The sequence below is a fragment of the Sebastes umbrosus genome, chromosome 20 (genome assembly GCF_015220745.1).
Source record: "Sebastes umbrosus isolate fSebUmb1 chromosome 20, fSebUmb1.pri, whole genome shotgun sequence".
Taxonomy (NCBI): domain Eukaryota; kingdom Metazoa; phylum Chordata; class Actinopteri; order Perciformes; family Sebastidae; genus Sebastes; species Sebastes umbrosus.
In genome coordinates this window covers 11,099,186-11,119,696 of record NC_051288.1, presented here as the reverse complement: position 1 = coordinate 11,119,696, position 20,511 = coordinate 11,099,186, and the positions used below count along the sequence as shown (strand labels likewise).

At 45.6% G+C, this 20,511-nt stretch overlaps 1 protein-coding gene across 6 annotated transcripts in view; it reads left to right on the top strand.

Moving 5' to 3' along the window:
* raraa (retinoic acid receptor, alpha a) overlaps positions 1-20,511 on the top strand; it is a 167,180-nt gene that overhangs the window by 21,056 nt on the left and 125,613 nt on the right. For 2 of the 6 annotated variants that reach the window (XM_037754391.1, XM_037754387.1), the window contains exon 2: positions 822-891. The exons of 2 other annotated variants lie outside the window; for them this stretch is intronic. The gene's annotated coding sequence lies outside the window, so the exon portion shown is untranslated. Of the gene's footprint in view, positions 1-821; positions 892-16,601; positions 16,730-20,511 lie in introns of all 6 variants that reach the window. 2 more of the 6 variants (XM_037754388.1, XM_037754389.1) reach the window with 2 other exon arrangements.

Genomic DNA, 20,511 nt, shown 5'->3' with positions numbered 1-20,511 from the left:
TGACCATGACATATTCAGTTTGGCATTTCTGTTGAATCCATGAAATCCAAACAAAGTGCCTTTTAACATTCGCAAAACCACCATCCTGTAATTTTCATCCAGTTGTTTTTAGTTAAAAACAAATCCTGCAAAAACACTTTCCGTGCTTTCTTTCTGCCGCACAAAGATGGCGTTTATCAGAGATCTTAAGTGCCGTGTGACTCTTTCAATTTAGATCCACAACCATATTGGTAAATACTGATATTTCCACAACACACATAGACAAAATGACATTGTTCACACTCCAAACCAGTGTCGCTAGACCCACGTCTGCGGCCGCCATTCATCTGCGCAACGTACAGTAGGCCTGGCTGTCTTTCTATGAAGAGACGACATGCCGCTTTAGATTTGTCTCCGTCTTGGCAATGAAGGCGCCTCTGTGTCCGTTATTGTGCATCAGGCTAAGGGGATTTCTAGGCCACCACCTGATTCACATTGCTGTAATTGAGTTGCAGCCATAAGCACTACTGTGCCTTCGCTCCTCGGCCCCAGGTAATTCTCACACACCACAAAAGCACTGTTTTACTCCACTTTTCACATGATGTCTGGGGCACGAATGCAGCGCGCGAGAAAGTCCAATCTGTTGGAAAAAAGGGCGGGGGAGATTACAGGGAGTATGAGAGTGAAGGAAGGAAGGAAAAAGAGTGTAAGAGTTTTTCATGTAGCGAGGCTGTTGTGTGCCAGAAGAGGCTAGGGAGTCACTGAGTCTGCAGCACGTGGATAAGGACCACAAAGCTCTTGGTTTCAAATATCTTTCTCTCTCTTTCTTCCTCTCTCTTCAGAGCTTAGGAGCTGCAATCGATTCAAGGGGAGATTTCCTCGGCCAAGGACGGGGAGATTGACGTTTTTGGGGTAAGCCCGAATTTGTCGCTCCTGTCAACTCTGGGTAATTGGACTTCTGCACACTTGTGTCTGCGAGTACCAAAACACTCCTCTCTTGTTACTCATCATGTGACATGTTGTGTCGTATTGAATTTTTGTCTGTGTTTTCACCATGTCATATCTGCTGTTTACGTATTTTCAAACCCGTATGATATAATTTTCACACACACGCTTACACAGAAACACACTCTGCACTGTTTAGAGGAGGCGCTCCTCATCTTGTGGCCTGTGTGCCGCCAGCGGTAGGATCAAGTCTAATCCTGGGTCTGTTGCATCACAGTTGGAGCTGGCAGCAGGGGAGATTTGCTCTGTCATGTTCAAGCGACAAAGACCTAACAAAAACAGCCATTCATCATTAGGAGCTGGCGTGAAAGAACTTGGACCATCACTCTGTGAATATAGACTGATTTATTGGGTCTGATTCATCTGCCTTGTGTCGGCTTGGCAGCAGAAAGAACAGTAATGCACTATTTATTTTATTCTGGCATTTCCCTTTATTTAGTTTCATGTTGTTTTGCCAGAATGTTGCCACAATAATGACAGACAGGAAGGAGCTGAAAAGGGTTGGTCGATTCCTTTCAACCAATCATGGCATCAGGACTGTGGCTTAGTTTGTCCTGTCCTGTACTATTTGGCTTGTACAAACTTGTGTTTTCCCTTTCTTGTCCTGCCCTGTCATGTCTTGTCTTGTCACTTCCTGGCGCTGGGGGAAAGGTGATCTCTCCCCTCCTTGATGAACACCTTCCCCCCATGGCAAGCGAAAGCAAATAGAGTGGTATGTGTACAAAGATGCCAGCCAATATACCCAGAAGAATGCAGACTCCCTCTACAAATCGCCTCCTTCATTGGATGCCCACGCCAGAGAGGGTGTGTTGCGCACACAAACACATATTCACACCCACAGAAGACGTCCATGTGTCGTAACTGGGGATGACAAGTGGTCTGGCAGACACTCCTCTGTTAGCAGTTTGGCGTACGGCTGGCCTGATGGACAAGACTAAAGCTGACATGTTGGTCTTACATGCATACAACTCTGAGTTTCTCTCTCTTCTTGTGTATTTCTTCACTGTTTTCTTAGGGACCGTTATCCCACTGTGTTGTAACTTTTAGAAATTAGCAAAAAAACAAAACCTGCAGGAAGTAAAGTAGGTCAGTTTTCGATCCAGTTTGGCTCTCCTTTTAGTTGTTTAGAGGGAGAATAAAACCTTCATTTGTTCATGGTGAAACATCCCTGTTTATGGAAATCATTCAATCATTCCATTAGCTGCTTCATTTATTCATCGCTGTGTTATTTTGTGAAAGTACACGCAGTACTCGCACACAGTCATTTTTCCAGTTTCTCTCCCTCTCTTAGCAGGTTTGGGGTTTTCATCTCCACGTGAAGCGGTATTTAACCCCCCCTCCTTCCCTGCCGCCATAATTTAGATCCAGTCTCACTCGTGGGTTGGGAAGCGGGCCCCGGCAGTTGATGTGGAACACATGCCTTTAATGATTCACACTCTGTGTGCGGTAGGTCGGCGGTGGCTGCCGACGAGCCCGCTGCCTCTCCCTCCGTCTAGAATGGGACTCCTGTGTTTTTCTTTTTTCACTGTTGTGTTTTTTTACTTCGCACATGGAAACTTGAGGGAAGTTAAAACGTGCTGTTTATGCACAGTTGTTCCCGTGTAATGGCACTTCTTATTCTTCCCCGAAGCTGGACAGAGTTGAGTCATCAGCACTCGACATCTTTGTTGTTTAGCCAGGTCTTTTTTGTCTTGCCACCATGCTACAGTACGCTCTCTTTAGAGTTAGATTAATGTCATGTTTAGATTCCTTTGAAACTCTAATTTCTCTTGGGCAATTTGTTTTTGTTTTTTTCATTGTGATGAATTTGAGTGTAGTGGTGCGATTATGTTGGGGCTTTCCAACTCTTCCACCTTCTGATTAACCACCAATTTGTCTGATTTACACAAACCCCCCCAAATTTGGAGAGTTACGGTTGAGTAAACGTCTTCAAGCTCAGTTGGTATTTTGTGCTGCTGAGCCCATTTATTGTAAGACATTTGAATTGCAAGATATTGTGTGGCATCTTAACTTCCTCACCGTCAGCAGAATAGCAGAAGTGTGCTGCAAGTCCTGATGCTCAATTGATTTTAAGTTTTCACTCGTGCGTGTGCATTTCACCCACGGTGAAAAAAATTGGGAAGTGTGACAAGACGGTATGAACCTCATTCATGCAGTCACTCATAAGTTGACCTTTCATTGTGTTTGTAAGTTTCTGGCCGTACAGCGAAATGTGCCACCACGTGACAGGGAGCGGTCCTGCCATCCAAGCTGACATAAATGCCTTCCTGTTTTTTGCTTTCACGCACTCCCCCCAAAACCCCAGACTACATCTTTCCATCCACGCTTCCATCTTTTGTTCTTCCCCTTTTTTCTCTCTCCATGTCTTCCTCTGTCTCGCCATCCTGGGTCCCACGCCCCCTTTGCGTGGCCTTGTCTGACCTCTCCTTCCTCCGCTCACTCACACATACGCACATCGCTCTATCTCCTACCGCCACACGCACACTTACTGGACATCACACATGCATGGTATGAAGACAAACGGGCCGTGTCCTTGACATAACTGTAAGCGAGTGGCTCTTTTCCTTTTAAAAACTTGCGGGCGGCCACAGCACTCAAGATAGAGAGCGCACTTGCTGACCTTGCTTGACAGAAGTGCTGCTCATACGCAGAAGAAACAGCCTGTTTTTGCCAGGCTGAGGCATTGTATTCATGTGCAAAATTGATGCTTCACTGGCAGCAATGGATCGTGTTTTTGTCATGATTCAAAGAAATGTTTGTTGTTGGAAGTCTTTGCTCTTTTGCGTTAGCGGGAGAGTAATTTAGATTTAGCTCTTTTTTCCCCACAAGTACTTGACTTAATGCCCATGAGTTTACCAATCCTGTTTACTGTGTTTTTATGTGGTGGTGCTCAGTTTTTACAATACCCATAATCCCCAGCATAACAAAGTGCCACTCGTAAAGTGTTGCTTTAATGAAACTATGCCTTTGTGCTGTTTTATGTGTTTGGAGTAAATTGGTGTTAATCTGTTTGGGGGGTCATAAATTAAGCTTTTTGTTAGAACTTGTTTTATAAAGTTCTCAGAGCTGGTTGTGGAACAACAGAGTGAGCGCTTGAAGTGTGTGTGAGTGCCGAAACTGATGAAGAGACCTCCCTGGATTTAAGTGTTGCTACAAAGCACCACCCGATACTGTATGCAGAAAAAGCCCAGCCACTCTAGGCGAGAGGGCGTAGCTAACAGTACCGAGTAGTCTGCAGTTCCTCTTTGGGGCGCCTCCTGACAGGAACTTGGCAGCAAGGAAACATAAACAAATTCCCTGTGGTGGGCTGGCAGGCTGGGCGGCGCGGTTCCCCCTCCTGTTACCATACATGCACAGCGCAGCAGCGCTGCTCGGCTCGGGCTAGCCTGCTCAGCTCGGCACCCGCAAGCTGTGAGAAATAGATCTTAAAGGGACAGGTGCCACCTGCGCTACTTAAAGAGGCACAGGCCCGCTCTGCATCTGCAGCCTGTTTTTCCCTTGTAGCCGTCGCAGTCGCATAGACCTACACGTCTGCTTTCCACTGTATTGTTTCAGACTGACAGTGATGTGCGTTACTTCTGGTGCACTGACCTCTTGGAGGTTTCCCAACGACGCCATTGAAACGCTGCGTTTGGGAGGGAAACTGCAGCCAGGGGGTCCCAAAAATGGTCGTTTGTGCTGAGGTAGCAAAAAGCTGTAGCGATGATGATGTAACAACGGAGGCTGGGGAGATGGGAGGGAGGCCGGTTTGGAAGAGAGAGAGGGTGTGCTGGGCACAACAGTCATAACACGCACACATGCGCTGTATTCCCACAACCAAAACATACTCAAACATACATGCTTGCACACACATTTTTTATTTATACATAACGTGTGCACACAGAGACTCACATGCCTACAGTTTTCTCTCTCTCTCTTTCCCTCTTTCTCTCTCTCCCTCTCCAAACACAGTGGTGTATTGTGCAGCCTGACCTGGTCCCTGTCCAAAGGCAAAGAGAACCCAGATTGCTGAAACAGAGGGCCCACTACTAACAGGCCGGCCAGGCTGTAGTTGTTATAGCCTGCTATGGCCTTCCAAACCAATGGGGACTGCTAACTGAGCCCAGAAACTGTGTGTGTGCATACTGCAAGTGTGTGCGTTCTTTTTGATCAGCCACAGAAGGTTTTTTTGGACAGCGCTTGCAGGAGCCGACATGGCACCTCCATGCAATTTCATAAGCGCTGGTAAAAGCATTTGCCTGACTTTTAATAGTCCTTCGTCTCCACAACATCATCCAAACGCACTATTTTCAACCATTCTTTAATGGCGGTGCTGGTGGAGACGGGCCGCAGAAAAGAGGGCGGAGGCGAGTAGGAGGAGGAGACCCTTCTGCTCTCCTCCAGTTTCTACTAGGAGGATTAAATGTGGTGAATAGTAAATCTTTTTTTTCACTTTTTTTTCCTGGAATAGTGATGGATGCAAGTCAAGAGCCAGCTCACTGTCTGCCTCATTGATTTCAGTCGTCTGCCTGACTGGCTCATCTGTCTACTTTCATGTGATTTGCACCTGTATGAGTGTGGTATCGTTACAAAGTATAGCGCTTTAACAGGCTGAAGTATACATTTTTTGGTAATGTTTTCTTATTTTTACCATAGTAGATTTTGGGAGAACAGATCATTAAAGTGGAACTACATCCACTTTCAAAATTCTAGAAGAGAAGGAGCTAAGTGGTGAGCGAGAGTGGTGTGAAAATGGTCAGCAAACGCCGCTTTGTTTCATGTACGTATCATAATAACGGCTTGTATATCCGCAGTCCTCGGTCTTCCGGTTTCCCTTTTTTTGAATGACAAATACTGACCACTGCCGCCTGCTGGTGGGGAGAGTTATTTCATCTCACGCAGGCGCACAACGTCCGTGGTGACTGGCCGTTGGCTGTAGTCTTTGCGGTGTTTTCAAGTGCAACTTTTTGGCCAAGACAAAGGCGACGTGAGGCAACGCAACAGGCGGCCTTCGTCGACGCTAGTTCTTTGATGTCGGCTTGGTGTGTCCCCAGCTTTAAAGGGGCTCTGTACAATATCCAGAGCATTAATATACCAGCAACCAACTATTTGCTATGTAAAGATATAGAGGAGTAATGTCTACCTGAGCAGAGAATGAAGTCACTCTCTCTGTGTGTGTTGTAATCCGAGTTTGTTGACATAATTGGGCCGGCCGCACATGCTTTTAATGCATGTTTGTGCATGTGAGCGTGCCCCACTGGCTAGCTCACAGCGGCCGCTCTGCACTGCCCTCATACGGCGGTTACAGCTGGCCGTCACGGAAGCGTAGCACCCACCCTACTGTTCCCCCCTCAGGTTAACACTGTTAACTCTGTCAGCACTTTTGCCATTGTTTTCATTGTTAGCGCTGTTAGCTTTGAGCCACCGGCTCAGCCGATGCCATGTTGAGAGCAGTGCGGAGGCAATAGAAATGCTCCCTATCTCGCATTTAGAATAGGTTGAATTTGTCAGTTTTGTTTGAAGATGTTATGTCATGTTTTACATGAAACCTAAACCAATGGGCCTTCAAAATAACAGTAGGAATGATAATATATTAATACCACTACAGTAGAGACTTGATTGCATATATCGGCATCAGCGTTGGCAATCGGCCAAAATGAGTTGGAAAATATAAGCATATCGGATATTGGCAAAAATCCAATATTGTGTATCCCTACCCACATTAACTGAGCCCCTTCCCACAAGTTATTTCAGCTGTGCAGTTGCACCGGACCATGAGTAAACATTTATGTAAAATCATCGCACATGCCTCGGGAACATGTGAAACAGGACGTGGTTGGAGGATTATGTCACTGATATTTTGTGGAAGTAGCAATGCTGTCGTTTCCCCAACTGTGTGTGTTTGCGTGAGAGACAGTCAGTGCTCTCTCTGTGAGCAGCAGAGGAGTGGAGGACAGGGGGTGACAGAAAGTGTTAGGATCCACTGACAAAGCACAGCCCAGGCAGCTCTGGTGACACTGCAGTGCACAGAGAGACAGTTAAAGAAAGGGGAGGAGGAAATAGAGGAAATAGAGGAGAAGACCAAATGTGAGTTAGAGAGACAGAAAGAATCTTCCACCACAGAAAGATTGTAGATGAGGACACTGAAAATGGGAGATTGAGAGAAGTAGACCAGGATGAGCGGTCCTGGTGTGGCAGCCAGTCTCCTGGGATACCATTAGCCGGTGCGTGTGTGTGTGCATGTACAATACGTGACGTTCTCCATTTAACTCAGTATGTATGGCTCTTCTTAATGCATGTACATGTCCACGTTTCAGCTGTGTGTCCCAGCACTCACGTGGAGTAAAACCTCCCACCAATGAGGTAAAGAAGAAGACAGCATCAAGGGCCCAGATGTATCCACCCCCCCACACCTCCTCTCCCAGGTCCCAGTAGGCACATCTCTGTAATGGCCCCCTATCGATCCCGAGGCCTCCTTGTCCACACTCAATGCCCGATCGATCGGCACCTCGCAAAGAGTCTCAGAGGGCTGCTTCACATCCCGTGGCTCGCCGTGTAGATAGTGCGTGTGCACGTGTGTCAAACGGCGCTTATTTATATTTTAGAAAAGAGACCTGTGTCTGCATGCCTGTGCTCATCCGTACCTTCCTGTTTCCCATTAATGTAGCGGGAAACCTTCTGCGAAATTGTCCCGTCGCACCATCAAGTGAAGGTCTTACACTTATTAAACAGTGAAAGATGCAGGCCTCCAACGTTTGAAACGTCGCAGCATAAAGACATAAACACCCAACATAAAAAGACTCAGCCACTCTGCAGTTCTCCCACAAGAGAAATAAGACAGAAAAAAAGAAGAAAAGACTCCCTTGCCTCCCCATGTCAAAAAAAAAAGCCTGATTAATCAGTCAAGCCACATGAAAACTTTGCTTGTTATTGTTGCTGCTTGATTTATTGAAGGCCTGGATCTGGGTCAAGCATCCCCCCTTTTCTCTCTCTGCTCTCTTCCTCCTTACCCTCGCTGCCTTTTTTTTTTTTCCACCTAAATAAGAGCCCACCCCCCACGTCTCTTCCCTTTGTCTCTCATCTGGTTTTCTGTTTTTGTTAAAGGACAGTTGATTAATGGTGCCACAGACAAAGCCCACAGTCTGCTCTCAGCCCGGGCTCAGATAGGGCTGCGCTCTAGGTAAACCAAAACACATGTGCTCTGGACGGCCACTGGGAACCCCTGAGGAGAGAGGGAGAGAGAGAAGAAATTAACGACAGTAGTCGCTGATGTATTATATACAGTGATATAGGGTCCTTCCTGCACTGGAAAATGTGCAGCAAGAGAAAAAGGAGGAAGGAGTTGTGTATAATATGTACAGAGACGGGTGTGGCCGTAACTAAGATCAAGTTGCACCCTGGTAGCTTCTATGTGTTCATTAAAGAATGAAGTTATCCTTCTGCTCAGCCTCACCTCTCACAATTGCACATATTTACCAATTTTAATGTAGCAAAGAGACATCTGAACACCCTGAGTATTGTTTCTTGCCCGCAGGCTCCTCAGGAATGAGTACAGTGCCATCGAGAGTCTTGTAGAAGAGAATTGCCTTATTGAATGATAACGGAGCATATTATTCCTGTGACTGCATCGAGAGCTTTATTGTCAATTGTCTTCATAATAGCAGGGCTTACCACTGATGCCGTACTTTATCGCTACACACTACACAGTGTTTGTGTATTTATGTTCGTAAGCAGCTAATTGGTTGTGCTTGCTGCCTAAGGTAAACATGTCTTCTCAGGAATTATTACCCAGAAGGTATATTGGTTAATAACAATTATGTGTTCAGTTATGCTATATGGCACTAACCTACTGAACCATTACACTCTGCTTCAATTTAGAGGCGAACCCCGTCCTCTAACTATAAGCCCATAGACAGCATATAATGTTGAATGTATTGTGTGAGGTTATAAATGGTGAGCTGTCCCTTTTATAATGTCTTTTTGCTCTAAACTTGAGGGGTTGTTTTCACTAAGTGGGAGCTATCGTCGCTGTCAGAAATGATTGATATCTTCAAACAATATGACGCTACTGTATATGGTATTAGTGTCCAAAGAACAAACAATAAGTGTATTACAAAGTGCCCACTAACTGGCTAATACGGGTGGGAATCACCAGAGGCCCCACGATACGATATTATCACGAGACGCTATTATCACAATTACATATTATCACGATACGATAATAAGCTAACATGACATGGTACCAATTGATTCCTTAGGTTTTCTAGTTTCATATGATATCGGTATCTTCACTCTAGCTTTAAGAGCCCGCTACAACCTCTGAAAGACAGAATAGCGGCCGGATTGTTAAGAGGTTAATAGTGTAAATAATAAAAGATCGATGATTGACGTCCGTGTATCGATACAATATTGACACGCAAAATATATTGCGATACTATGCTGTATCTATGCTTGTTGTTTTTCCCCATCCGTACTGGCCGGTATTAATTTTTTGTCAATTGACACATCGTTTAAGCATAAATAACATCATCAGCCTTTTACATGCGAGGCTTGTTACATAAACAGTGCCAACACCCAACCTGCAGCATGCGAGCCAAAGCATGCTGGGATTGAGTGTTGTTTTGGAAGCAGAGAGATCCAGGAGGAGTCTAGCTGGTCAACGCTGTCCAACAGCAACACTACCAGCACTTTCTGCAAAACTGTACACACCCAGTGGAAGGATGGATCTCTCACGACGAGTCTGTTGCAGTCATCCACTCTGCGTCTCACCCAGACAACATGTGCCTGCCAGCTTCCTGTCTTTCCCAGCTCACACAGGGAGGGATGATCCCGAAGCCTTCCTCTGGGTCTATGAGGGATTAGCAGTGGCATGTGGACTGCCGGAAGAGGAGGCAGGCAGAGAGCAGCCAAGCAGTGTGACTGTAGCCCTGGAGCAACACTGCTAAATATTCTCCATCTCCTCCATCCTGTCCTCTGTCCCAGCATTGGTCAGGATTTGTTGGGAATCCTAGAAGAGAAGTGCTAGTTAAACTGGTGACCCAGCCACTTCCAGCACAGCTATGTGTTGATGGAGGATGTTAGTAGGGGTGGGAATAACAAGAGGCCCCACGATACGATATTATCATGATACTTAAGTCACGGTACAATCTTACTGTGATAAGATATATTGCGATTTAGTACCATTTTTCAACTGCAAATTATGCAGTTTGTCAACATCTGTGTTTATCTAATAAGATGCAGTTTTCACTCTGTTCATCTCAGAGTTTTCATTCACATATCCTTTGGTCGAAGGTCAAGGGACCCCTTTGAAAATGGCCATGCCAGGCGTTATTTAGCATTCTTCCAGACAAGCTAACATGACATGGTTGGTACCAATTGATTCCTTAGGTTTTCTAGTTTCATTTGATATCAGTATCTTCACTGTAGCTTTAAGACTGAGCCCGCTACAACCTCTGAAAGACAGAATAGCAGCTGTCGGATTGTTAAGAGGTTAATAGTTTATATAATATAAGATCTATACTTGATGTCTGAGTATCGATACGATATTGCCACGCAAAATATTGCGATGCTATGCTGTATTGATTTTTTTTCCCCCTAGCCCTATTACAGAGTTTGGTTGCATATATGTAAGTTGCAATATTCACATAATGCTGGTGGGTTATACTAGTATACTAGTGGGGAGGATAAAACAATACAGGAAAAACTGTCTCCTGTGGTTCAACTCCCTGAATGTTTGACACAGATTGGCGGAAGTGCATTTTTTAACTTTACCTTTCCATGTGGACTGTACCATAGTACTTAAGTTTCCTTCCCGGTGCCATAAAGAACATCAGGAAAAAGGCTCCAGCTCCATATGTAATAAACTTGCGGTCAGACAGTCAGCTGAGACTCTGCTGATGGGCAAAATGTGTTGAAGTGTGCAACACGTTTCCCTTTTTTTTCTAGTTCTCCTTTATTTTCAAAGCATCAGCCCTGCACTACAATGTTTTCCTAAATAAACCAGAGCGATGTTCACGGCAGCCATGTAGCTGACATGTCACTTGTTGACACTATAACCTGCTGCGGGGCCCGAGCACTGTAGTCCAAACAAGCTCGGGTTGTCTGCTCTGATGAGCACGGAGCCAAGTGGCTCATCTTCACTTCATTAGACCGCGCGCCTGTTAATAATTCATGCTCCGCTTTCCCTGGAAGCACAACCAAAGGCTCAGCTGTGCCTGTCCGCGCGTATTCCCTGTCACCGGACATTTAAGCCTTTCCCTGTTTTGGAGTTATTTACTCACTTACCCGCCCACACACCCCACCCTGCGATGTGCACCTGCCTGGATGAGCAGATGATAGAGCCGGAGGCAGAGGTAGAGCAGTTTTGGCATGTCTATATTTTTATCTTTTTTTTTTTTATTCATTCCTCCTCCATTGTTACTCAAAAAAAGATGATGTGTACCCAGTACCCAATGTACTCGTTCTCCCTCCCTCCATCCCCAGGGAGTGTCTGCTCTCTTTACATTTTTTTCTCCCTCTCTGCTCATCGTCTCTTGTTGCACTACGGTGTCAGATTTAGTTATGTATGCACCCCATGTCTTTGATCCCCCCCCTGCACTCCTGTGTTGTGTACATTGCATAACCACCCGCTGCTAAGCCTAGCAATGTACCTCAACTCCCTCTCTCACACACACTCTCATTCCTCTTTTTCTGACACCCCCCCATCTTCCTCTCACTTCTTTGGCAGCAATCCAGGTCATCACTCCTTTACTCCCCCCCCCCTTCACTTCGTCCAATCCCAAACCTTGAAAGTTGGAGCGGTTGGTCTACTTGCCTCTCTCCACGTATTTGTCTTTTTCTCGCTCCCTCCATGATATCGCCGTTCCACTCCTTTCCCCCCTTGCTCTTCCTTTATTTCCCATCCTCTCTCCCATCCTCTCTCCTGCTCTCCACTCTCCCAGCGGTCTCATTAGGTATGAAGGAGGCTGCCTGGTGTGTGTATGTGTTCTCTTAGGCAAAGTCTCACTTGACTGAGCATGCCACTTGCACTAGCGGGGGCCCGGGCTCCATTATTACCACAAAGCTGTCACAAACAGTATATAAAGTAGCCTCCTGTTGCCGAGTTGTGGGTGAACACAGGGCACTCTCTTAACAATAGCAGCCACCACTGCTCTGTGCTGTTGCCATGGTTGTAGGAATCAATGTGCACCTACACAGAAAATAACAACAGGAATATGTGCAAACATTTGACCTACCTGGCAGGGGTGGGAAACAAAATCTATTTACCTGTGTATTGCAATTTTTTTTTTTTTACGATTTTGAAATAGATTTTTTAATGCCAGAATCGATATATTTGCTTCATTTGAGTTGATGCGGAGGTAGAAGGAAGTTACAGCTTTAATTGTTGTAGTCTGAGTAACGTGACATCATATCTGTTCCGTATCCGTCAACCAAAACAAACTGCAGTCGGCCGCAGTGAGCCGAAATGAGAAAACGCTCCACGTGGATTCGACCTGCACCCTCACATGTTTAATCCAACGTGGTAAACACTACACATACAGTAAAGTATGGAAACACTTTGACTTTCACTCATTGCAGGAAAAGCAGAGCTAGACAAACTCTGTCAGGGACAAGAAACGTTATCGTATTGCGGCAATGTGCAGTCAAACCAGCCGGCATCTCCGTGGTCAAATCAGCCAACTTTACACCTGTAGTGCACCCATATACTGACATTTATGTTCAATGCATTCAAACGGCCCTGATGGCGAAGCTGACCATGGATGTTTAAAGAGAACAGAACTGACAGCAGAGCTAGTGACGGACTTGGCGAGGTTAGCGGAAATATACACGTGTGACTACGTCCGGTTTTCAAAATAAGGTGTTAACAAAGGGAACTCTATATACAAAATACATACATGGAAATAAGATTGATTGGCTTATATTCACCAGAAATATAAAACATTACAGGTCCCTTATAAATTAAAAAGAAATTACCACTAATTTGTGAGGGAAATGTCTTTTTTCTTTGATTTTTGGGTTGCTGGATAAATAATAATAAATAATTTCTGACATTGACTGATATATTTGACTTCAGAACATCTGACTACATACAGTACATGCTGAAAATCAAACATTTTTACTGTAACAATTTAGATATTTTCCAAAGCAAAAGTTGATGATTCAACTTTTTCCCATGGTCTAGTTTTTCAAAATTTCCCAAAAATTGCAATAAATCATAATATTGAATTGCAACTCTTGTAGAATTGTGCTATAAAAATCGCAATACATATCGAATCGGCATCCAAGTATCGTGATAGTATTGAATCGGGAGATGGGTGTATTGTCCCAGCCCTACTACCTGGCTATAACTTTGCCAGCACATTCTGTTCCTGATGCTCACGGCGAACATCTGTCTCTTCTCTATAATGACACCCCTACCTATGTGGTCCAACCTCTCCGTCTTCTTCTCTACTGAGTGAGTGAGTGATTATGTGTGTGTGTGTGTGTCCAGCACTGTTATGCCAGTGTCTGGTTACAGGGATGGGGCCGTGTGCAGGAATGGGCCCCCTCTGCTGCTGCCTCGCTGGCAGGCCTGACCCCGGCAGGTCATCGTCCATTACCGCATGAAACCGAAATGTCAAGCACGCCCCCCTGCTATAGCCATTTGTCTTTCTCTGTGGGTCAGATACACGTACGTACGTACGCAAACAACTGCTCCTACTTGACCAGCCTGACATGCACAATCATGCTCCACAACAAGGAAGTTTCCCTTATTTGAATGATTTGCTGAGGATGTACTTGAATACACCTAGCTCCCAATTCGATACTGTCACGATACTTGGGTGCCGCTTCGATAAGTATTGCGATTCGATATTACGACTTATTGCGTTTTTTGATTTTGTACATGTAATGTTTTATACTTCTGGTGAATATAATCCAATCAATCTTATTTCCATATATGTATTTTGTAAATACAGTTCCCTTTGTTAACACCTTATTTTGAAAACCGGACGTAGTCACACGCGTATACTTCCGCTTACTTCGCCAAGTCTGTCGCTAGCTCTCCCGTCAGCTCCGTTCTCTTTATACATCCATGGTCAGCCCTGTTTGACTGTACCATACCACTTTACCATAAATGTCAGTATATGGGTGTTCTACAGCTGTAGCGTCAGCTGATTTGACCACGGAGATGCGAGTGACGGCTGGCTTGACCGCACGTTACCGCAATACGATAACGTTACCTGTCCGTGACAGAGTTAGCATGCAGCTTTAGCCATGATGTCTAGCTGTGATTTTCCTGGCAATGTGTGAAACCCAAAGTGTTTCCATACTTTACTGGTTGTGTAGTTTTTACCACTTTGGATTTAAATGTGAGGGTGCAGGTCGTATGCACGCCAACCCTTTTGCCATTGTCTACTTTCTGTGGTTTGTTTTGGTTGACGGATATGGAACGGATATGACATCACGTTACTCAGACTACAACAATAAAAGCTGCAACTTCATTGTACCTCTGCATAGACTCAAATTAAGCAAATATATTGATTCTGGCATTAAAAAATGTATTTCAAAATTGTAAAAAAATATCGCAATACATAATTATTTGAATGATTTGCTGATGATGTATTTGAATACATATTTAGCATGCTTTTTTCTGCATCTGTTGCCATTGCTCTTATATACCAAGAAGTAGTTTCCTCCAACGAGTTATCAGTGCTACTGGCTGAGCGACAGCATGACTGGACCCAGCTGTTAGCGAGCAGTTGTTTAGCTCTTCTTTCGCCACTATAGCTCTTAGCTTATCTTTGCTTTTGATGCAACCTTTTTGTTACAAGGTCACATCCTGCCGAAAGATTCATTCACTATTCAAACACTCACTATCTCGGAGTCGATTAAGCGTGGAAAACATTTCGAACGCCACCTCATTTCTTTTCACACTCACCTCGGGCATTAAGTCCATTTCAGTTCTCTCTCTCCACCAGTCAACGTGGAAGAAAAAAATCATTTTTTCCCTCCTGTGTTAAACAACCTCAATCTCTGTATACAGTGATGAGCTCTAACAGCCATTATCAGAGAGCACACTGGCCGACTCCATCACTTGTTCCCCACATTACTGAGCAACAGCCATCCATTTTAGCAGATAACGGACAGAGTGGAGTGTGTGTTACGAGAGCTGTTACCAAAGCTACAGTGAATGTACGTACACACATATATAAACACACAACTTGTTTACAGGAAGCTGTCAGCCGTGTGTCCTCATGATAAATAAACAGGGACGCGTCCCCTTTTTAATGATGGCATATACAGGCCCGAGCGCTGAATATTGACGGAAAGATTGAGAGCGTTCTCAAGGGCCTTTTCCGACATGACGTATGGCTCTCGCTTTGTATTTTCTCTCTCCTGCCCTTCATTTTTACCCCCCTCCAACCCCCACATCCCTCTCAGCTCTCCTTTTATTTATCTTAGACAGCGGCTTGTGCATTGGGTTTTGTAGACGTGAGAGATGCCATAAACACATTTATCAAGAGGGGGTGGGGGGGGGCTGCCAATAGGGAAAACATCAGGAGTATGAATGAGAGGAATGTGATAATAAATGCAGGGAGAATGGCATAACAATGAGAAAAGATGAAAAGCGAAGTTCCTTGGGGACAGCAGAGGGCAACCACAAAGTAGTGCCAATAGGGAACAGGTTGTTGTTGAGTTTTCACCAACCTGAAGCAACTCGTCGCCTGCTAGTATTAGAACGGCAACAATAATGCCACCTGCATTAGCAGTCTGCCCGCGCAGCGCAGAAGATGCCTCGCTTTGATAAATGTTTCATTGTTTATGCTGTCTCCGTCTCTCTTTCTTCTCTCTCTCTCTCCGTCCTACGTGCACAGTGGTGAGCGTGTTTGGAGACAGGCAAGCTTTTTTTTTTTTTTTTTTTTTTTTCTCACCGAGTGTTGTTTCAGTGTTAGTCAAGCGTTTGATGTCTGTCTCAATTGTTGTTCGCCGGCCTCCCCGGGCCAAGATCACAGGCAGCGTTTATTAATTTGCAGGTTCAGACTCTGAGCTGAGGGACCGCTACCAGCAGGTCCTCCACATGTCTTTCTTTCTTTCTTTTTTTATGTTTTAAACACTATATGCTGCCCCCTTTTTTTGACTATTAGCAATTGACCTACTTTATGAATCTAAACTTAGCTACGCTCGACCCAAGCTAAAGGCGTGAGTTGTGCTTGTGAAGGGGGGTCAGAGTGTTATCTGTGCTCCACAAAGACATCGGGTTAATTGATGCATGCTGGTGTCAACGCGCTGATTGCCCGCTTTTTTGCCTCGCTGGCTTTTTTAAGCTGCTGTTTAACCCCATTATCTGATTAGTTGTATATATGGAGGGTTAGGGAGTATTTTTGTGTGTGTGTGTGTGTGAGTCCTAGTTGCCTCACAAAGATGAAGAGCTCTCTCTTTACCTAAGGGGGATGGGGTTTGACAGTACTGTAGCGCCCCCACCCACCCTCCATGCTTCTATTGAAGCCCCCTCCCGCCTCACCCACCATCCCCCCACTGCTGATAAATGTGTTTTTCTTAAGGGAAGGAGGTTGCTTGAGAGGAGTCTCTTTTAATGTAGCTTTTTTTCCCTCTGTGTGTGTGTGTGTGTGTGTGTGCGGCTTGCTAATGCACTACAGGGCCGTGCGGCGGGGCTACATACAGGCAGGCAGACTCGGAGGCAGGCCCGCAACCTCGACCCCAGCATCATTTGTTTGGACGAGGGCCGTCAGCGCCTGTCGCGCGGCCCATGATGAAGTGTCAGTCGGTAATTGTCCCCGCGAAGCATCCACATCTCAGGGGGTGACGGGGGGGAGAGGATGGGGGAGGCAGGGAGCTGACAGAGAGAGAAATGACACCCTGGGCTCCTCCTATTCTCTCTCTCTCTCTCTCTCTCTGTCCTTTTTACTCCCCCCTTTCTGTCAAGTTTTTCTCCCTACAGCTGCACCTCATGTGAAGGTCTGGCTCAGACCAGTGGCTCCCATGGAGCTTCAGCTGGGGCCCAGTGGCACCATAGCGTGTGTTTGTCCATCTACTGTACATTTGTGTGTGTAAAAAATATATTTTTTTCTTTGTTGTGTAGCATCAAGGGACTTGTGTTGTAGAATGACTATAAATCTATCTTGTATCAAGTTGCTCATCCTCTACGTATGCACATTATCCAGAGAGTCTATTTTTAAACATAGTGTCCTTCGTCTATTATACATCAACCACTGCTCCTCCTCCTCATTCAGTCCTCCATTTATTTATTTTTCCACCACATCCTAATTAGCTCTTGTACCTTGTGCTTAAAATGGGTTATTTATTTCTGTAAGAGTCCTCTTGAAACCTCTTTGCTCCAAACAGTGGCGGCCTCTGCTTCCTGGAACATCTTGATAATACATACATATATATTTTTTTTAGCCATGGTCGTTTTAGTAATTAGATTTAGCGCGGGGGCTTCTATTGATCAAACGATATCTCTATGTAATGAAAAGCTTTTACAGGACGCACAGCAGCTATTTATAGCGCGATCCATAACGTGTACGGCGAGGGCCCCTAATGCACATCGCCTGGGCTCCTGTGCATAAATTGCCAGCTGAGGTATGAAGTCAGAGCCCCAATATAAGTGGCTCCGTGATGGAGGAGTGGGGGGTCGAAAAGAGAGAGAGATTAAAGAACAGACAAAGGATCAGGTGAAAGAGGGAAGAAGAAGGGGGGGGGGGGGATATGAAAAACAGCGTGGAGGAGAGAGGATCCAACGTGGGGAAGATGAATACTGAAAGGTGGGCAGGGCAGGAAATGGAGATGCGGGAAGCAGCCAAGAGAGACGAGGATATGAAGGAAACCACCTTGAGATATGAGTCCTATACGTCCTATATGTCGTCCCCCCCCTCCTCCCCACAACTATCACCACCTCTACGATGATGGGATGAAAACTGTAATGCACGCCAGATCAACGATTGGGTTCCTTATAGAGGGACGACGGGAGGTGAGGGAGGAAGAGTGAATTAAAGGACAAAGAGCGGAAAGCATGTGTCTGAAGGAAGGAAGGGTAAAGGATGAAATATAGCAAGAAAAGAAGAGTAAAACAAATATGTAAAATAACAGACCTGAAGATGGAGACTCCATTATTTTGGCTCCCTATGACACCCTGAGGACAGCAGGTGAATTAGGAGGAGGCAGATGGGACACTGTCCCACTGTCTGTCTGTCTGTTGGTTGGCTGCAGGTGGGACACAGCCTGCCACTCCTGCTGTCTAAATGAGGAGCCCCTCTCCTCTTCCTCTCTCTCTCACATACACACACACACACACACACACACACACACACACACACACTCACTCACACTATCTCTTCCTCTTTAATGGGGCACTGGCCTGGGGCGCTGAACCAGCTCCCTCCGGAGCAACACACACACAGCATGCACACACACTGATCATACATTACAGACACTCCTGGATGCCCTTGCACATGGTGTGATACACGCACACACACACACACACACACACATGCATAGAAGAAGAAGAAGCAAGAGAAACCACAGCCCCCCAAATTATGCCCCAGTCTGTGAGATGATGAATCTGGTTGGTGATTAGTTAGTTGAGGAGGGAGGCACACTGCTTAGGCCCTTTAATGGGCCATAATTTGGAAGATAACTGTATTGTCCTATCTCTCTTGACATTTAAATCTAATCAGACCCCGCTGGTTAGCGCTGCGGTCCAAGACGAGGGAGCCTGGGAGGGATGAAAAGGCTGCTATCGGAGAGGGATTGGCCCGTAGTGGGGCATGCATCCCTATGGGCTGAGGCGAAGCAATTAGAAAACAAGGCCCAGGCACATGCATTATTACCTGCATTCCTTTTTAATTTAGTTTTTGTTTAACAGACGATCAGCCTTGGATTCAGCAACACAATAGCATAGAAACATACACATACAAAGTCACCTCCCTCCTCCACACACACACATACACACACACTAGGGAGTCACTCCAAGGCCTCTCCTCTGCTCCTTATTACCACAGATGAGATGCTCCGTTTGATTAACACTTCTCTTTCATCCTCTTCATTAGCAGCGGAAAAGCCACTGCAGCAGCCGCGGCCCATGAAAAGAGGGGCATGAATTAGAATCCACTTATTCCATAGACTGCCACTAATTCCACACAATGGCGGTTAATGGTGGGGAGTAATAGGAAAAGGGTGTTTCTAATTGTTTCTTTGGATGGTGCGGCGCTCGATGCAGCAGCTGTTTCCGCGCAGCAAACCGGGCCTGCTCAAAGAGCCCGACGTTGGAGGGTCGGCACGACTCCGTTCGATAGAGCTCACGAGCAATAAACGCGTGTAGACGAGCCAATTTCCTCTGGCGAAAGCGCCTTGCCGAGCGCGGAGGAGCTGGGCCCCAGTCAATGAGAACCACCTGGTGCTGAGGGAAGTGATTAGGGTTGGCACCGCAGCGAGCGAAGAGCTGTTTTGTTAAGGAGGATTGAGATGCGGAGAGGGGGGGGGGGGCTCACCCGAGTTTGGTTTGTTGGAGAAATATTGACGTTAGGGTTTTTTGTCAAAGTGAGATCTGAGGCACAATGTTGTTCTGTTGGTGCTCAATTAGAGGGAATTATTCTGGTTACGGCGGCATGTGTTTTGGGTTTTCGACGCCGGCGCTGATTGCAGAGTGGGTTAGAGCGTTGCGATGTGCCACAACAGTGGGGTTGTGTGGGTTCAGCTCCCACACACATACCAACTTAGAAGTTGAAATAGTTCAGAGAGCTGCTAACCATGGAGGGGATGAACACTTTTGTCCGCATCGATGGGAATTTTATTGGAACCACAACAATTTGTCTGTAAGTGCCGAGAGAATGGTGATAATATCTGCATGTGAAGAAGCTCTGCAGGGCCCACCCATACTACAAAGTAACAGACTCTTTGGATAAAAGCCCTGTCAAATGGCATTCTGTGTGCTTTGCACTGTGCGTCATTGTGGCAAACTTTTCTTTCATGTCAAGGACTCCAGGGCAGAAACTCTAAGGCCAAAACTTGTGAATATTTACTTCAAAGAACCTAAATCTGATAACGAAATGTCTTGTTTGTGCCAACTATCATTGCTGTACAAAAAGTTCTCACTTTCTTGGAAAATTAAAGGATAACTTCTATTTATTACAACTAGTCTTATTTTCATCTTTTCTAGTTATGATAACACTGTACTGATTTAGGAACACGGCACGCAATTGCTACCACAAAGTCGGATGGGGCAAGTAACGAGCGGTCAGGTGATTTTTGGCTGGACCGCAGAGGGCCATCCCAAAAGTCTGTCACTCAGCGAGTGGGCGGCCGAGTGTTGGAGGTTCCTCATTGGCCGTGAAGCTTATTGAAAGATTGACATCTCCTCTCTCCACCCTCCTTGATTCGAAGGTTGATCTTTCAAAATAAAAAGGCGGGGAACTGTCCTTTATGCAAATGAGCCAGCGCGACGTGTCCGGCTCAGGAAACTTGGACCAAACTGTCAAACTAGGCGATCTAGTTCTAAAATGAAACAAGATTCAGCGGTGGCATAGCCTATTTCTCGCTTTAAAATGTTTT